Raw genomic sequence first — 14,780 nt, 5'->3', positions numbered from 1 at the left:
TCCTGAGGTCGGGAGTTCGAGACCAGCCTGACCAACATGGAGAAACCCCGTCTCTACTAAAAATACAAAATTGGCCAGGCGTGGTGGCACATGCCTATAATCCCAGCTACTAGGGAGGCTGAGGCAGGAGAATTGCTTGAACCTGGGAGGTGGAGGCTGCGGTGAGCTGTGATCGTGCCATTGCACTCCAGCCTGGGCAAACAAGAGTGAAACTCCATCTAAAAAAAAAAAGAAAAAAGAAAAAGCACAGAGCACAGACCGTCAAAGAGGAGCAACTTGTGCAAGGCCACACAGCCATATCCACAGAGCCAGGCTGGCTGGCTCAGGGGACTGAGGAGTCGGGGGGCCCACGCTGGCAAGGCGGCTCCTCACCCACCTCTCCAAGGGCCTCCCTGCTTCCTCCCAGGTGGGTCTTCACAGCCCAGCAGAGCACCTGAGCTCTGGCACACTGCCTGGCATGGCTTGATTGGCCGCAAAGGCCAGAGTGCTCCCCAGACATCTCCAGGAAGGAGATGCCACTGAGCCCTTCCTGCTGTGCAGACGCAGTCTCTCCTCTGCCCCACGGGGATTTCCTTCTGTCCCCGCAGTTACATGGACACTGGCAATACTAATGACAACTATTTATGTAGTACCTGCTCTGTGCCAACACTTCAAATACATGATCTCACTGAATCCTCACAGCAACTCTGAGAGGTCAGCATTGTCATCCCCGTTTTACAGATGAGGAAACAGGCATGGAGAAGTTGGGTGACTTATGCAAGGAAGTGGCTGAGCCAGAATTCAAGCCCTGGGTTTGTCTAACTCCCAGTGTGATGTCCTCTGAGAACAATTCCTGAGCCTCAGACATGATGAGCTGTTTTCCCTCTTTCCACCAAACCCTGTCTCCTTCCTGTTGCCCAGGTCCCACCAACTGTGGACCTGGGAGCCATGGTGCCAGGGTCCCATCCAGTTCTACCACTTCCTAGCTGCTGATCTCAGCAATTTTCTTAACTTCTCTATACCTCAGTTTCTTTATCAGTAAAATAGACACGACAGGAGGAATAAGTGACACAATCCAGTGTGTGGCAAGTGGGGAGCCCTTGCTAGATGGTGGTTGCTATGGTTACGGTGTGTTTGGAGCTGTCCCCAGCACTTTGTTCCCTGCCTTGTCACCAACCTCATTTCTTCCATCTTTGCATCCCTGACTTGGTACAACACATCGGAAATCTCAGCCCCTTCCCATCCAACACTGAGAAGGATGCCTGGATCAGACCTCAGTCCTCACAGGGGTGGCAGAACAAAGACAGTTGTGATCTGGCTGAGGGTTCAAGGTCACTCAAAGAGTGCAGGCAAAAGGACATTTTCAGGATGCTCCATTCAAAGGCTTCAGTTCAGATGGGGACATCCTGTGAGTAATTAGCAAGGCCTCTGGCAATGGGACTTAGCTCCTGGGCCGGTGTGGGAGACTAATGAGGCAGTGGCCATGGGATTGATTTCTGCAGGATGGCTGCCCTCCCCCGAACATGCCCGGCCACCCCCACCCTGAGCCGCCTGCTCCCACACTGCTGAAATTCCACCATTGCAGACACATTACTTTAACTCGCCACTCCTATTCCCCATTATTGAAGTACACGTTCCACTGAGGGAGGCGGCACAGTGAGTCTCATGCTCCTGGATTCTTTGTGCCAAAGTGCGCGTGGCTTTGACGGATTTGCCTAGCTAGCTGAACAACTCCAGCGGGGCTGTTTCACACTTTCACACCTTTGCACACGCTGAGCCCTCGGCTCAGAGCACCTCTCTGCTGCCAGGCCCCCAGGAAATATCCTGCCCTTCCTTCGAAACCTGATTCCTAGGTCGCCACCATTCTAAAGGCTTCTGTGAGCTCCCAGACAGAAGTCACCTCTCCTCCGCCTGAGTCTTTCCTATACCTAATTCAAACCTTCTTATCCCAAAGTGCTGGACTGATTTGTTTCCAATTCCATCTGGCTGTGCTGGTCTCCGTGTTCAAGAAGAGAGGTAGTATGTTCTCCAGTTATTCCCCAATCCCTCCGCCATCTCACACACACACACACACACACACACACACACACACACACACCCCAGCCCACTCCGCCTTCCAAAGGGCCGGGCACATGCTAGGTATTCGCTGATTCTGGAGGAAAGGAATGAAGAACTCTTCCAAAGGACCAGCCTGATGCCCCTCACTCGCCAGACCTCCCGGCATCCGGAGCTTCCGCCTACACACAGGACAAGACTCCTTGGTTCCGCTGAGGAAGTTCCTACGTTTAGGATCTGAGATGATGGCCAGGCTCCCAAGGGGGATAGAGACCTGCCTGGCACTGGCAGCTGGTGAGGGGGAGGGCGGAGGACCCTGCTAGGCCTTCGCAGCTGGGTCAGGGGCTATTTATACCCAACTGCTGGCCTGGTCCTTCCCTTCCCTAGGGCCCTGCCACCCTCCTCCTGAAGCTGGCTCATCCTCCACCCTGACCACCCACTGCCCAGCTGGGCTGAGGACAGACACAGGCAGCCAGGCGGATGGGCTGGGGTGCACTGCACAACAGGCTGCTTGTGGAAACTTTGGTACTGACCCCTTGGAGTGAAATATTCCTCTCCAAATAAGCCATACCTAAACCTCTTGCGTGGCCTCATCTAACTCCCACCCCCTACCCCAGTTCTGTGCCTCTACCCTGATGATGCCTGCTGTGGCCAGAGGGCTGCAGGGGGCCTGCATGGTGAGCACAAGGCAGAGAGGACATTTTTTTTTTCTATTTTTGAGACAGAGTCTTGCTCTGTTGCCCAGGCTGGAGTGCAAAAGCGTGATCTAGGCTCACTGCAACCTCCACCTCCTGAGTTCAAGTGATTCTCCTGCCTCAGCCTCTCAAGTAGCTGGGATAAGAGGCATGTGCCACCACGCCTGGCTAATTTTTGTGGTTTCAATAGATTTTTGCAATATTGGCCAGGCTGGTCTCAAACTCCTGACCAAGTGATCCACCTGCCTCTGCCTCCCAAAGTGCTGGGATTACAGGTGTGAGCCACTGCGCCCGGCCATAGAGAGCATTTCTAATCAGTGAATTCAGGTCAGCCTGGATTCTGCATCGACTTACGCACCTAACATGTGGTGAGACACCTAAAGGCACCCTGTGCAGGGCATCCCACCTGGTCTGACACTGGGATTGCTGGCCTCAGATGCTGCCATCCACCCAGTGACGGCCAATCCCCTGCTGATGGGGGTCTGGCTGCTGCCAGGGACCCCCACTCTGCTGCCAGCGCCCACTCCCCTGAGTGATCCATTAGGGTATGCAGCCCTGCACCCACCCAAGTGGCCTCCCAGATGGAATCACACACAATCTCCCTCCTTTACCCTACATACAGAACATATGAAAAGAGAGCCCTGTCCTTCAAAAAGTTAAACAGAGAATCACCCTATCATCCGGCAATGCCATACCTGGTATATGCCCAAAAGAGTTGAAAATGAGGACTCCAACAGACACCTGTACACCAGTGTTCATGGCAGTGCTACTCACAGCAGCCAAAAGGTAGAAACAATCCAAGAGTCCTCAGCAGACGAATGGATAAACAACAGGTGGCCATCCATACAACGGGACCTTATTCAGCCAGAAAAAGGAAGGAAGCGGGTGTGGTAGTGGTAATCCCAGCACTCTGGGAGGTCGAGGTGGGTGGATCACCTGAGGTCAGGAGTTCAAGACCAGCCTGGACAACATGATGAAACCCCATCTCTACTAAAAATACAAAAATTAGCTGGGCCTGGTGGCACATGCCTGTAATCCCAGCTACTCAGGAGGCTGAGACAGAATTGCTAGAACCTGGGAGGCAGAGGTTACAGTGAGCCAATTGCGCCACTGCTCTCTAGCCTGGGCAACAGAGCAAGACTCTGTCCCCCCGCCCCAAAAAAAAGGAATGAAATTCTGATGCTTCTGATGCAAGCTGCAATGTAAAGGAAACTTGAAAACAAGCTAAGTGACAGCAGCCACACACAGAAGGACAAATGCTATATGATTTCACTTACATGAGGTTCTAGGTAAAGACACTCCAGCTTGGGCAACAGAGTAAGACTCTGTCTCAAAAAAAAAAAAAAAAAAAAAGGAATGAAATTCTGATGCAAGCTACAACGTAGAAGAATCTTGAAAACAAGCTAAGCGACAGCAGCCAGACACAGATGGACAAACACTGTATTATTCCACTTACATGAGGTGTCTAGGTAAATTCATAGGGACAGAAAGTAAAACAGAGGTTGCCAGGGGCTCTGGAAGGGAGAGAGTGGGAAGTTACTGCTTAATAAGTACAGTGTTAGGGGTGATGAAAACAGTGGTGATGGCCGCACAGCATTGGAATGTACTTAATGCCACTGAATAGTACACTTTAAAATAGTTAAATAGCAAAATGTAAAAAAATAAAAGGAGGGGAGGTGTTTGCATCCCCAACCTCCAACTCCCCACCTAGAGCCCCTCTGCCGGACGAAATTCCAGAGCCCCAGGTCTAGTCTAATTCCCTCTTCCTCTGTATGGGAAGATTGAGACCCAGAGAGGGTTTGTCATTTTCCGGGGTCACACAGCTGGCTGCCCGGGAGATGGGAGAATCCAGGGCTCACGATTCTTTTACCCACCAGGCTCCTAACCTGGGGGTGATGAATGCACATTCTCAGAGGCTTCTCTGGGGCTGGGCACAAAAGGGACCCACCTGGCTCCACATGGGTGGGGCTGTAGAAGGTGGACCCAGGGGCTGCGGCCCAGGGAAAGGCTCCCCTCTTCCCTCTGGTCTCAGGATGCCCTCCAGGGCCAAGCCTCCCCTAGTCATGCCTTCTTTGCAGAAGTGGGCCCTTTGCCCTCACCTTTCTCCATGCGGAAACCTAACCATCTCTGTCGGCCTCAAAGGGGAGGCATCTGAAGACTCTGGTCTGAAGATCTAGTGTCTCTTAAAACGACTGACATGGCTGCTGAGAGGGAGAGGAGGAGGGAAGGTGAGGAGAGGGAGTCAGAAACCACCTCTCCTGTGGTCATTTTTCTCTCCCTGCAGTGGGGGCCACAGTGCTCCTGTCAACCCCACAACAGCCCAGGGCCAGGTGCTCCACCTGCTGGCTCCTGGGCAGTACTGGAAAAAGGCCCAACCTGTTCCTGGGCCCAGAGGGGCTCCACCCTCCACAGAAACTTCTAGAAGGGAAAGGAAAGGTTTGAGGAAAGAGCAGGAAGTAAGGAACCAAGCGTTGGCTTTGGAACTCAGGCCACTACCTTTCCACTTAGGTCAAGAAGCCGTTCAGGATTGGCAGATGTCAGGACAGGGAGCCCAGCCAGTTCAGGGGCACGTGTGCATGCCATGGGGCTGGGCCTGGTGGGCTCTGACACACCCACCTCCTGGAGCTTCCAAGAAGCTTACACCCATAGTGACGAGGCAATCACTGCTGAGGAGGAGGCAGGCCACAGGCCTGGACTGGAGGCGCTCACCTGGCTGCTTGGCAGGGGGCTTGTGACAAAGCCAGAGAAACCTAGCTCAGGATTCCAGCTGCCACTGTTCCTTGCCCTCCTGGAACACAAGTGCACCCTGCGGGTACTGAGCACAGGTCTGGACCTTGTCAACATTTCAGTACAGGGCCAAGGGTAGGGGGTTTCCTCTGAGCCCAAAGGGGCTCAGGTGGGGCTGTGTCCTGTGGCTCTGGGAGAGTGCCGAGGTGCCTCAGGGGCTGCCTTTCATTGAAGAAGTGGGAGATGTCTCCGGGCCTTGCCATTAGGTGCTAGTTCATTCTCTCAACAGGGGGCAGGGGCCTCTGGCTCGCCTGCATCTCCAGCAGGGGTGGGAGCACCCTTGCCTATGTCTAGGACAGGAAGGGAAGGGTGAGGGTGGAGTGGGTGCAGGCCCTGAGCTGGGACCCATGATCTTGAAGTGAAACCTTGAAGGAGCAGCTGCCCGGGCTCTAAGCCCAGTGGGCTCCTGTCTTGATTTAGCCCCAGCTGTCAAGACTGGGGCCTGGTGATTTGTGGAGTCAGAGGAAGTGCCTGTCCTTCAGAGAGCAGCTTAAAGCCTGGCTTTGGTAAACAAAGTCATTCACCGCCTATTCACTCAACACACACGAACTGAGTGATGACTCTCAGCCTGGCAGGGTTCCAGGTCTGGGAACATGGAGATGAATGAATCCACACCCGAGGAGCACCCAGCCCAGGAGGCTGCTGTCAGTAACAGACCAACAAGCATTTCTTGAGCACCTACTAGGTCTGGGCACTTAACTGAGTGAGACATGGTCCCAAGGCACTTGTAACTTTCAGCTCCAGTAACCTCTGGGCCAGAGGGTGCATGGTCAGGGCGAGCGATCTCCAGGAACGGGGGCAAGTGGGTCCTCACTACCTCTGGAGGGCTCCGTGTGGAGCAGTGACTGAGCTGGAGAAGGATGGCTAGGGGCGCTCAGGTGGTGCCAGGTGGCAAGGGGACAGCTCCAGACAAGGGGGCATGTCCCCCCACGCCAGGGTCTAGGAGCCACACAGAGGAGCAGAGGAAGGGAAGCAGCTAGAGAGGGGCCCTGAGTGCCAGGCATTATCGGACAAACCAGCACCTTCCTTAGCTGGGCTTTGGAATATTGTCCTGTCAGTCATGTGCAAAACGAGACAAGAGGTGGGTGCTGGGAAAGCGGCTGGGAAGCGGGGTTGTGTGGATGCTAAGGAGACTCTGGGGCCTGGGAATCCAATGCAACCTCCCAGGGCCCAGCTCTCATTGTGCAACTGGGCCAAGACCCATGCGCCTAGGTCACCGGGGTCTGTGGCAGGGGATGGGCCCCCTGGCCAGCTCAGGACAGTGGCTTCAGGAACAGACAGGAAGCTGTGAATAAGGACTAGTAGCCATTTGATCCCATGAGAAACAGGAGGAAGGACGAAAGTATGGCCAAGATTTTGAGCCAGGATGACCAGGAAGATGGAGATGGTGTCCACCAAGATGGGAAGGTAAGAAGCAAAGCAGCTTTGGGAACAAAACGAGGAAGTGTGTGGGGCCAGAGACCTCCAGGCACCACATAGAGACAGAGCTGGGCCCAAGAGGGAAACAGAAGCTAGAAATCCATCTGGGGATGCTTGTCTAGGAGCTAAAAGTTGAATTATACTTTAGGCCCGATCTTGGCTGTGGGCAGACGGGTGGGGGGACACTGAGCCTCACGGTGGGGGCAGTGATGACATATGCCAAGGGGTGGGGTCACCAGGGAGGGGCTAGGGGCCGAGGGCCAGCCAGCCCAGCTTCAGGGCCTGAACCTCACACTAGGAGGCTGGAAAGGTGGGTTCTCTCGACACCTCAGCCCCTGCCCAGCCAACACTGGCAGCAGGCGGCCAGGTCTGGCTTGTGTTTTCCGTATTCCGGACGAGGTCCCCACGAGATGCACAGCCAACATACCTACGCAGAGGGCCCCTCCCTCGTCCGCGCTTTCGCCCTTTTGCTTTTCTTATGATGCATCCTAAGCCTTCAGTGCACAGCTGCCTTCCCTTGGGGACCCCTCTCTGACCACACAGTGGGACCTCCCAGCCCTAACCCTACTCCTATTACAAGCTACAAAGCCAGCTCGTCCCTGTTGTCCTGGGACCCAGGTTCTGGGTCTGTCCCTCAGGTTGGCTCGGCTAAACTCTGAGCCTTTGGGCTTTGGCCAGCCCTTCCTGGACCTGTCACCCTGCATTGTGTCACTAATGTCACCGTGAGTGCAGCAGGAACAGAAAGGTGAGGTCTGGGGGTGACTCTGAGTGGAAAGGGATATCCCAGGCAGTGATCCACACCACAGGAGAAAAACCCACGCACGCGGAGAAAAGATAACCAAGTAAAAAGCTATTCCTTCCCCTCAGGCAGGAGCCCCTGAGGACAGGCCCCAGGAGCCTGGGAAACACACTAGCCCTGCTGGCCAAATGACCACTTCTACATTCTGTGAGCGACTTTAGCAACTCGCTTCTAAAGGTTCCCTTTCAGGACCACGAGGGGCCATCCGAGGAGGTGGCACAGCTCCGCTGCCAGGGACCACCTGAGAGTCCAAGAGGACCACGGTTCTGGGCAGCCATGGGGAGAAGGAGAAGGTGCAGGCAGAAGCTCAAAGCCAAGGGTTTGGCCACAGACTATACCCCAGTCAGAGGGAAGAGGCTGTGGGCCCCGCGCTCCATCCAAGGGAGCCCTGTGGGATGTTTCTTTGGGGAGAAAAGGGAAGGGAGGGAAGGGGTGTGGAGGGCGGGGCAGTGCCTGGGCTGGAATGTTGCAGCTTCTGTTCTCCAAAGCAGCTCCCGGAGCGCCTGCCTGCGGCTCTGGCTGATCTGATAAGATGTGACAAGACGGCCTGAAAAATGTTGAAACCTGTAAAATGTTTAAACCTGTTTTTTGTTGTGTTGTGAGCATGAAGTGCTTTTTCTTTCTTTCTTACCTCCACCCCCCCACCCCTACCCCACCCCTTCATTTCACAGGAAAGTGAAGTTGATAAGACTGGAAAAAGGGAGGAGGGTGCAAGAGAGGGACTGTTGCCTTCAGCCAAATTGTGGGCTGGGGCATGGAGCAGTCTGGTGGGACCTAGGGAGGAGGAAAGAGAGTGGGAACAGGAGGGAAGAGGCGGCAAGAGGTGGGAGGAGTCTAGGGTGGAAAAACGAGGAGGACAGGAGAAGAGGGGGAGGGAAGGGTCCTGCACCCCTGGCCTGCTCAGGAGCCGCGGCCCATCCTCCCCAGGACCAAACACAGTCCCCCACTTAGCACCCCAGAGGAACCCAGGGCTGTGGGTCTCTTCCTTCAAGCAGGGGATTCACAGGGAAGGGCCTAGGCCCAGAGGGGTATCCAGAGACGGGTAAAAGGCAGGGAGCTCACTCTTCAGACCCTAGAGAGTCTCCCTGAAAGGCACCAAGCCCACAGGTTGGCACATGCTGCCTGGTGACCACAGAGGGAAGTAGCTCCCAAGGACACATGCCGAGAGCTGGGTCAGTTTCTCCACTTTGCTGCGCAGTTCAGGACTCACAGGTGAGCCCAGACGCCCTGTGCTTGCTCAGGCAGAGTCCCAGCCCTCTGCGTTCAGACACGCAAAGGGGTGCCATGCTGTCTATGTTACTGAGGATGCCATCAAGGCCCAGAGGCCTATTTGGGGTCACAGCATTTCTGCCCATCAGTTTTGGGTGATTGTCATACAGCTCCCCCTAAATGTCTAGTCTTGCCAACTCAGGGGATCCTGAACATTCTAGAACATTCTAGAAACCTTGGTGGGCCCAGGTGTCTCTGGGGTGCTCATCAGTACAAAGATAGATGTTCAATAAAGACCATTTTTCTTTTCTTTTTTCTTTCTTTTTTTTTTTGAGACAGGGTCTCTGTCACACAGGCTGCAGTGCAGTGGCACAATCACAGCTCACTGCAGCCTCAAACTACTTGGCTCAGCTGATCCTCCCACCTCAGCCTCCTGAGTAGCTGAGACTACAGGCACATGCCACTATGCTCTGCTAAGTTTTTAAAATTTTTTGTGGAGATGGAGTCTTGCTATATTGCCCAGGCTGGGTTTCGAACTCCTGGGCCCAAGCACTCCTCCCACCTCAGCCTCCCCAAGTGCTGGGATTGCAGGCTTGAGCCACCGTGCCCAGCCAATAAAGGCTTGTTGAAGAAAAGTCTCCACCTGTGAATGTTTTCTTGCTATTGGAGTAGAGTGGAGGTGGTGGGTGGGGGCGAGGTAGGGGGAACAATAGGAGTTTCCTGGAAAGTCCTTAGGAGCATTCTGTAAATGGCCATGCATGTTAGTGATTCCATTACAGTGTCAGGTCATAAAATGTCAAAGCTAAGCGGGGCCTTTGACATCACCTAGTTCAGCTCCTTGGGGGAATTAAGGCCCAGGGAAGCGATGTGCCTTCCCCCCTGTTCCTCCACTGGTTGAAAGCAGTGCAGAGTGCACAGCCTGGGCATGCTGACTTCCAGCCAGAGCTTGTGTCCCTTATAGCACGCAGATCCTTCTTGAAGCCTGCCAGACCTGACCATCTGAGGGCTGGGCCTCATTCAGTACCTGCATACTATGTGCCCAAGATGTACATATAAGCTGTAGCCTCGGCTGGGCGCGGTGGCTCATGCCTGTATTCCCAGCACTTTGGGAGGCTTAGGCGGGCGGATCAGTTGAAGTCAGGAGTTTGAGACCAGCCTGGCCAACATGGCGAAACGCCCGCCTCTACTAAAAATAGAAAAAATTAACCAGATGTGGTGGCAGGCACCTGTCATCACAGCTACCCTGGAGGCTGAGATAGGAGAATCGCTTGAACCCGGGAGGTGGAGGTTGCAGTGAGCCGAGATTGTGCCACTGCACTCCAGCCTGGGCAACAGAGTGAGACTCTGCCTCGAAAGAAAAAAAAAAGATGTAGCCTCCACCCTCCTCAGTGACCCCACCTCAGTGCAGGTGACCAGTCAGTTGCAGAGTGTGAGAAGTCCCACTTGGAACTTCAAGGAATAGGGTGCTGAGGGGAAGGAAGTGGCAGAAGGCAAAGAAGACCAATTCAAAGAGGTGACATTCAAGCTGGGCCTTGAAGTTGAGCTCAGCTTGGCCAACTTTTCCTCCTGGAGCTTGGCCAACTGTTTCTTTGCCTCCCACTCCACTAAGTGGAATTCTAATTCAAACTTTTCCTAAGCCATGTTTGCATCTTTAGCTCATTTTCGCCTTGTAACATTTCTTCCCCTTCCTGAGCCCTCCACACCCGAAGTCAGTTTCCCATTTTACAGATTGGGAAATGAGAACCTTACAGAGTTAGGCTGCTGTTCTGAGAAGCCAAGTCTGCTAATTCCTACACCAGGATTTTCCCGGGTCCCCGCATTGCTATACCCTTCAAGCCAGTTCTGGTAAAAGATAAGACATAGCCCGCCCAGCCCTCTTGTTCACGTCTGACTCCAGACTCCTATTCATCCCTCAAGGTCCCATGTTTAAATCCCCTTTTAATGTCTCCAATTTGAATTGTTCCCTCTGGCCATTTCCCCAGCTCTTATACATCCCTCAGGAGTAACCTTCAACACACTCAAGTGAATTGTCCACCGACTCCATTGATGGTGAGTTTTTTGAGAGGAGGGATTCTCTCACTCGTTTACACATGGAATCTAGCCCCTGCTTCAGCAGGCACAGCGGCCCTGTGAGGACCTCCCTGCCTCCTTTCGCTGCACTCAGCAGCCCCACTGAGTGCCCAGTCCTTTCCTTCGTCTCCCCCAGATCCCACAGGCTGTCTCCACGGTGAGCTGAGGGCAGGTGATGGCCATGGCCCCGCTGACTCTGGGCCTTTTAACACAGCTGCTAGCTCCACAGTTTTGGAGTCCTTTGTTTGAATCTTAGAAGCAGCCCAGTGGGGAACACACAAAGCTGTGCTGCTTGGCTGGGAGCTCACTCTTAGAGCAGCTCCCCAGGGCTCCTCAGAGAGCCACCAGCCTGGTGTGTGTCTTTATTCAATAAACATTCACGCTGGGTCAGGCCTTATGCTGGACGCTGGGAGCACAGTGTGTGGGGCACTCCTGGTCTTGCAAGGACTCCCAGCTGAACCTGGAGCTGCCCCGAGGGAGCCCATCCTCCTCTTTATGGTAGCCCAGAGGCCACCCACCCTGCCTCACACCTGACAGCACTGGCCACCAGGGCTGGCACCTATCTGCACTGTCCCACCCACTCCCTTATTCTATGCCCTTCAGAAAACCAAGGACAGTCCCTGACCAGCTGGCTACTGGGGTCAGGGATGCAGGTGATGCACTATGGCAGATCACTTGGGATGGTTTTGAAAAATACAGACACCTGGGCTCCAACATCAGCATGGCAGGATCAGAGCCTCTGGGGGAGGAGACCAGGAAACTGGATCATTAAAAACCTCCGCCAGAAGTGTGACAGTAGAATGGTATGAGATGACGCAGCAGGAAGACCCCAACCTTCCCTGTGACGTTCTTTGGCCAAAGACGTTTCATCTGATCTAACCAAGCTTTGAGAGGTAACTTCTGGTTATCAGGGAACACAAGGGACAGAGGAACAAACCAAATGACACCATGGGGAAGCAACAGGACAAATTCAGAGCATGGTTTGAACCCAGGGCCTTGCCAGCTGGAGTACTAAACCATGGCTCGGCACTTTGAGGCCACAGCGCACTGGACCCTGCCCAGGGTTCCAGCTTGGACCTCCAGCTGGGCCTGGCCCTGGCCCTGGAGCCAGCAGTGGCAGGTGCACACGCAGGAGCCAGCTGCAGGTCGGGAGGCCTCACAGGAGGTGCTGCGACCACACCCGGGTGCTCAGGGCAACGATCCCACTCTGCCTTTCAAGGTGGGTATTTCCACCACATTCCCAGGAGGGCTTCTTTGCACCGCGTCCCCCCACGGCGCTGAGGACGGGCAGGTGAAGACAGCCCTGCCCAGCACCTGGACTTCCCCCGCTCTATTTAGGGAGGCCCCACCCAAGTTCAAAGCGTTGGCTCCCCCTCCCTCGCAGCCCCGTTCCCCATCCCCAGGCGAGGCAGTCCAGAGCGAGCCTCAACATTTTCCTCTGCACCTCCTTCCCCCAACATCATCAGTCCCTGCCGCCCATTCCTCCGCAGGGTCCTTGCTTTAGCTCCGTCCTCTCCTTATAACAGGCGCCTGGGTTTGCAAACATGCACTCAGCACCTGTTAGGAGCCGAATCTGAGTTCATTACAGACCCATGCAGGACTTCATTACATATTCCAGCACCCAGCAGGGTGGGCCATTGGTTCTCATCCCTGGCTGCATAGTAAGTGGCCCTGCTGAGCTTAGAAACAAGGCTGCCTGGGCCCCCTGCAGAGAAAGGGATTTAAGTGGCCTAGATGCCCCCTCCCCTCTGTGGTATCCTCCCTCCCTCCCTCAAGGTTGAGAAGCACTGCCCTAGGTTGCAGACAGAGCTGGGGACCTGCCCATGGCCACACCCTGGGTCCACAGCTGAGGCTCCTGGGTCCTCTGCCCTCCCCTTGGGCCCTACCTCCTACTCCCAGTACCAGTCCCTCCTTTCCAAGTTGTTAGGATCAACCCATCCCCTGTTTTCCAACCTCTGGTCTTGTCCACTTCCTCTCCCGAAGTAGCCCTCCCCCATCATCTCTCCTGGCCTCTCAGCAAATCTCCATCTTCACGGCCACAGAAGCAAAACTTTCCTGATCCAGCAGCCATGAAGAAGAAGTGTTTGGGCATGCCCCTCCGTTTCTGTGCACCTTGGCAGAAATCAGACGCCAGCTACTGTGCTCGCATTTTATGTGCGTTCCAAAACACACGCTCACCTACGTCGGAAAAGGACAAGATAAAAGATGCGTTTCAAAAGAAACCTTTCCTCCTGCAGCCTCATGTGTCATCTGGAGACCCCTGCCCAGGCCTGACTCCTCGTCTCCTCTGGGGTTTTCCTCTTTTCTTTTCCCTCTTCCTGATTTCCCCTCTTAGTTTTCTTAGCCGTGCAGTGGGGTGTATCTGTTTGTGAGTAGGTGGAAGTTCTCTCTGCGAAGGTACAGGATGCTGACACTCTTGGGGTTCAAGGTAGCAAGCCTTTCCCCTGCTGGGTTAGGGGCTCCACACCTTCCTTGGTTCTTGCCTGCAGCTACACTTCCCCCCACCCCAGGACTTCGCTTACCTTACTCTTTTTTTTTTTTTTTTTTTTCTGAGACAGAGTCTCGCCCTGTCACCCAGACTGGAGCGCAGTGGTGCGATCTCAGCTCACTGCAACCTCCGTCTTCCAGGTTCAAGCGATTCTCCCCCTGAGTAGCTGGGATTACAGAGGACCACCACGCCTGGCTAATTTTTTTGTATTTTTAATGGAGACAGGGTTTCAACATGCTGTCCAGGCTGGTCTCAAACTCCTGACCCCAAGTGATCCGCCTGACTCAGCCTCCTAAAGTTCTGGGATTACAGACGTGAGCCACTGTGCCTGGCCTCCTCACTGTTTTCTGACCACGAATGGCCCACTCTGCTCTGCAGAGCCTCACCTCCTCTCCTACTCCCTTCCCTCCTCTCACTGTGTACAACACCCTGTCACCCCACCAGGCCAGGCATGTCCTGGTAAGGTGCTGGGGCACAGGGAATTTCTGTAATTTCTGTCTGCATTCTATTCACATTCATCACAAAAGTAGGAAGGCATTTCTTCTGGGGGAAACACACTTTGTGTAGAAAAGGTAAGATCTCTCTCTGGCTGGCATGGTGGCTCACGCCTGTAATCTCAGCACTTCAGAATTTTGAGGCAGGGGGATCACCTGAGGCCAGGAGTTTGAGACCAGCCTGGGCAACACAGCGAGACCCTGTCTCTACAAAATACAGAAAAACTAGCTGGGTGTGGTGGTGCACACTTGTAGTCCCAGCTACTGGGGAGACTGATGCAGGAGGATCACTTGAGCCGAGGAGTTCGAGGCTGTAGTAAGCCATGCTTGCACCACTGCACTCCAGCCTGGGCAACAGAGTGAGATCCTGTCTCTTCACAAAACAAAACAACTCTCTCTTACACATACACACACAGAAACAGCAAACATTTAAAGTCAAAAAATTCTAATTCTCTACAAATGGGATGTGTGTTCAACACAAAAGGCAAAATGCCAATGCACATTAGCTCCAGCTAAGGTTCCCCCAGGAATCACCCTGGCTAAGAGAAGGCCCAAATCACCATGGGTGGGAGGAGCTGTCCTCCACACAGAGGGGGTGATGACATCATGGAGCACCTTTATGGGGACACTCAGGCTGTGAATGAAATAAAGAACGCTTGGCTGGGCGCGGTGGCTCAAGCCTGTAATTCCAGCACTTTGGGAGGCCGAGACGGGCGGATCACGAGGTCAGGAGATCGAGACCATCCTGGCTAACATGGTGAAACCCCATCTCTACTAAAAAATAC

The 14,780-nt window shown here is 54.2% G+C and overlaps 1 protein-coding gene across 1 annotated transcript in view; it reads right to left on the bottom strand.

Moving 5' to 3' along the window:
* Positions 1 to 14,780, bottom strand: part of WNT3 (wingless-type MMTV integration site family, member 3) — a 59,811-nt gene that overhangs the window by 13,626 nt on the left and 31,405 nt on the right. The window lies entirely within an intron of this gene.

The sequence above is a fragment of the Mandrillus leucophaeus genome, unplaced genomic scaffold, assembly GCF_000951045.1.
Source record: "Mandrillus leucophaeus isolate KB7577 unplaced genomic scaffold, Mleu.le_1.0 Scaffold670, whole genome shotgun sequence".
NCBI classification, from domain to species: Eukaryota; Metazoa; Chordata; class Mammalia; order Primates; family Cercopithecidae; genus Mandrillus; species Mandrillus leucophaeus.
The sequence above is the reverse complement of the archived record's forward strand: the minus strand, read 5'-3'. Positions and strand labels throughout refer to the sequence as shown.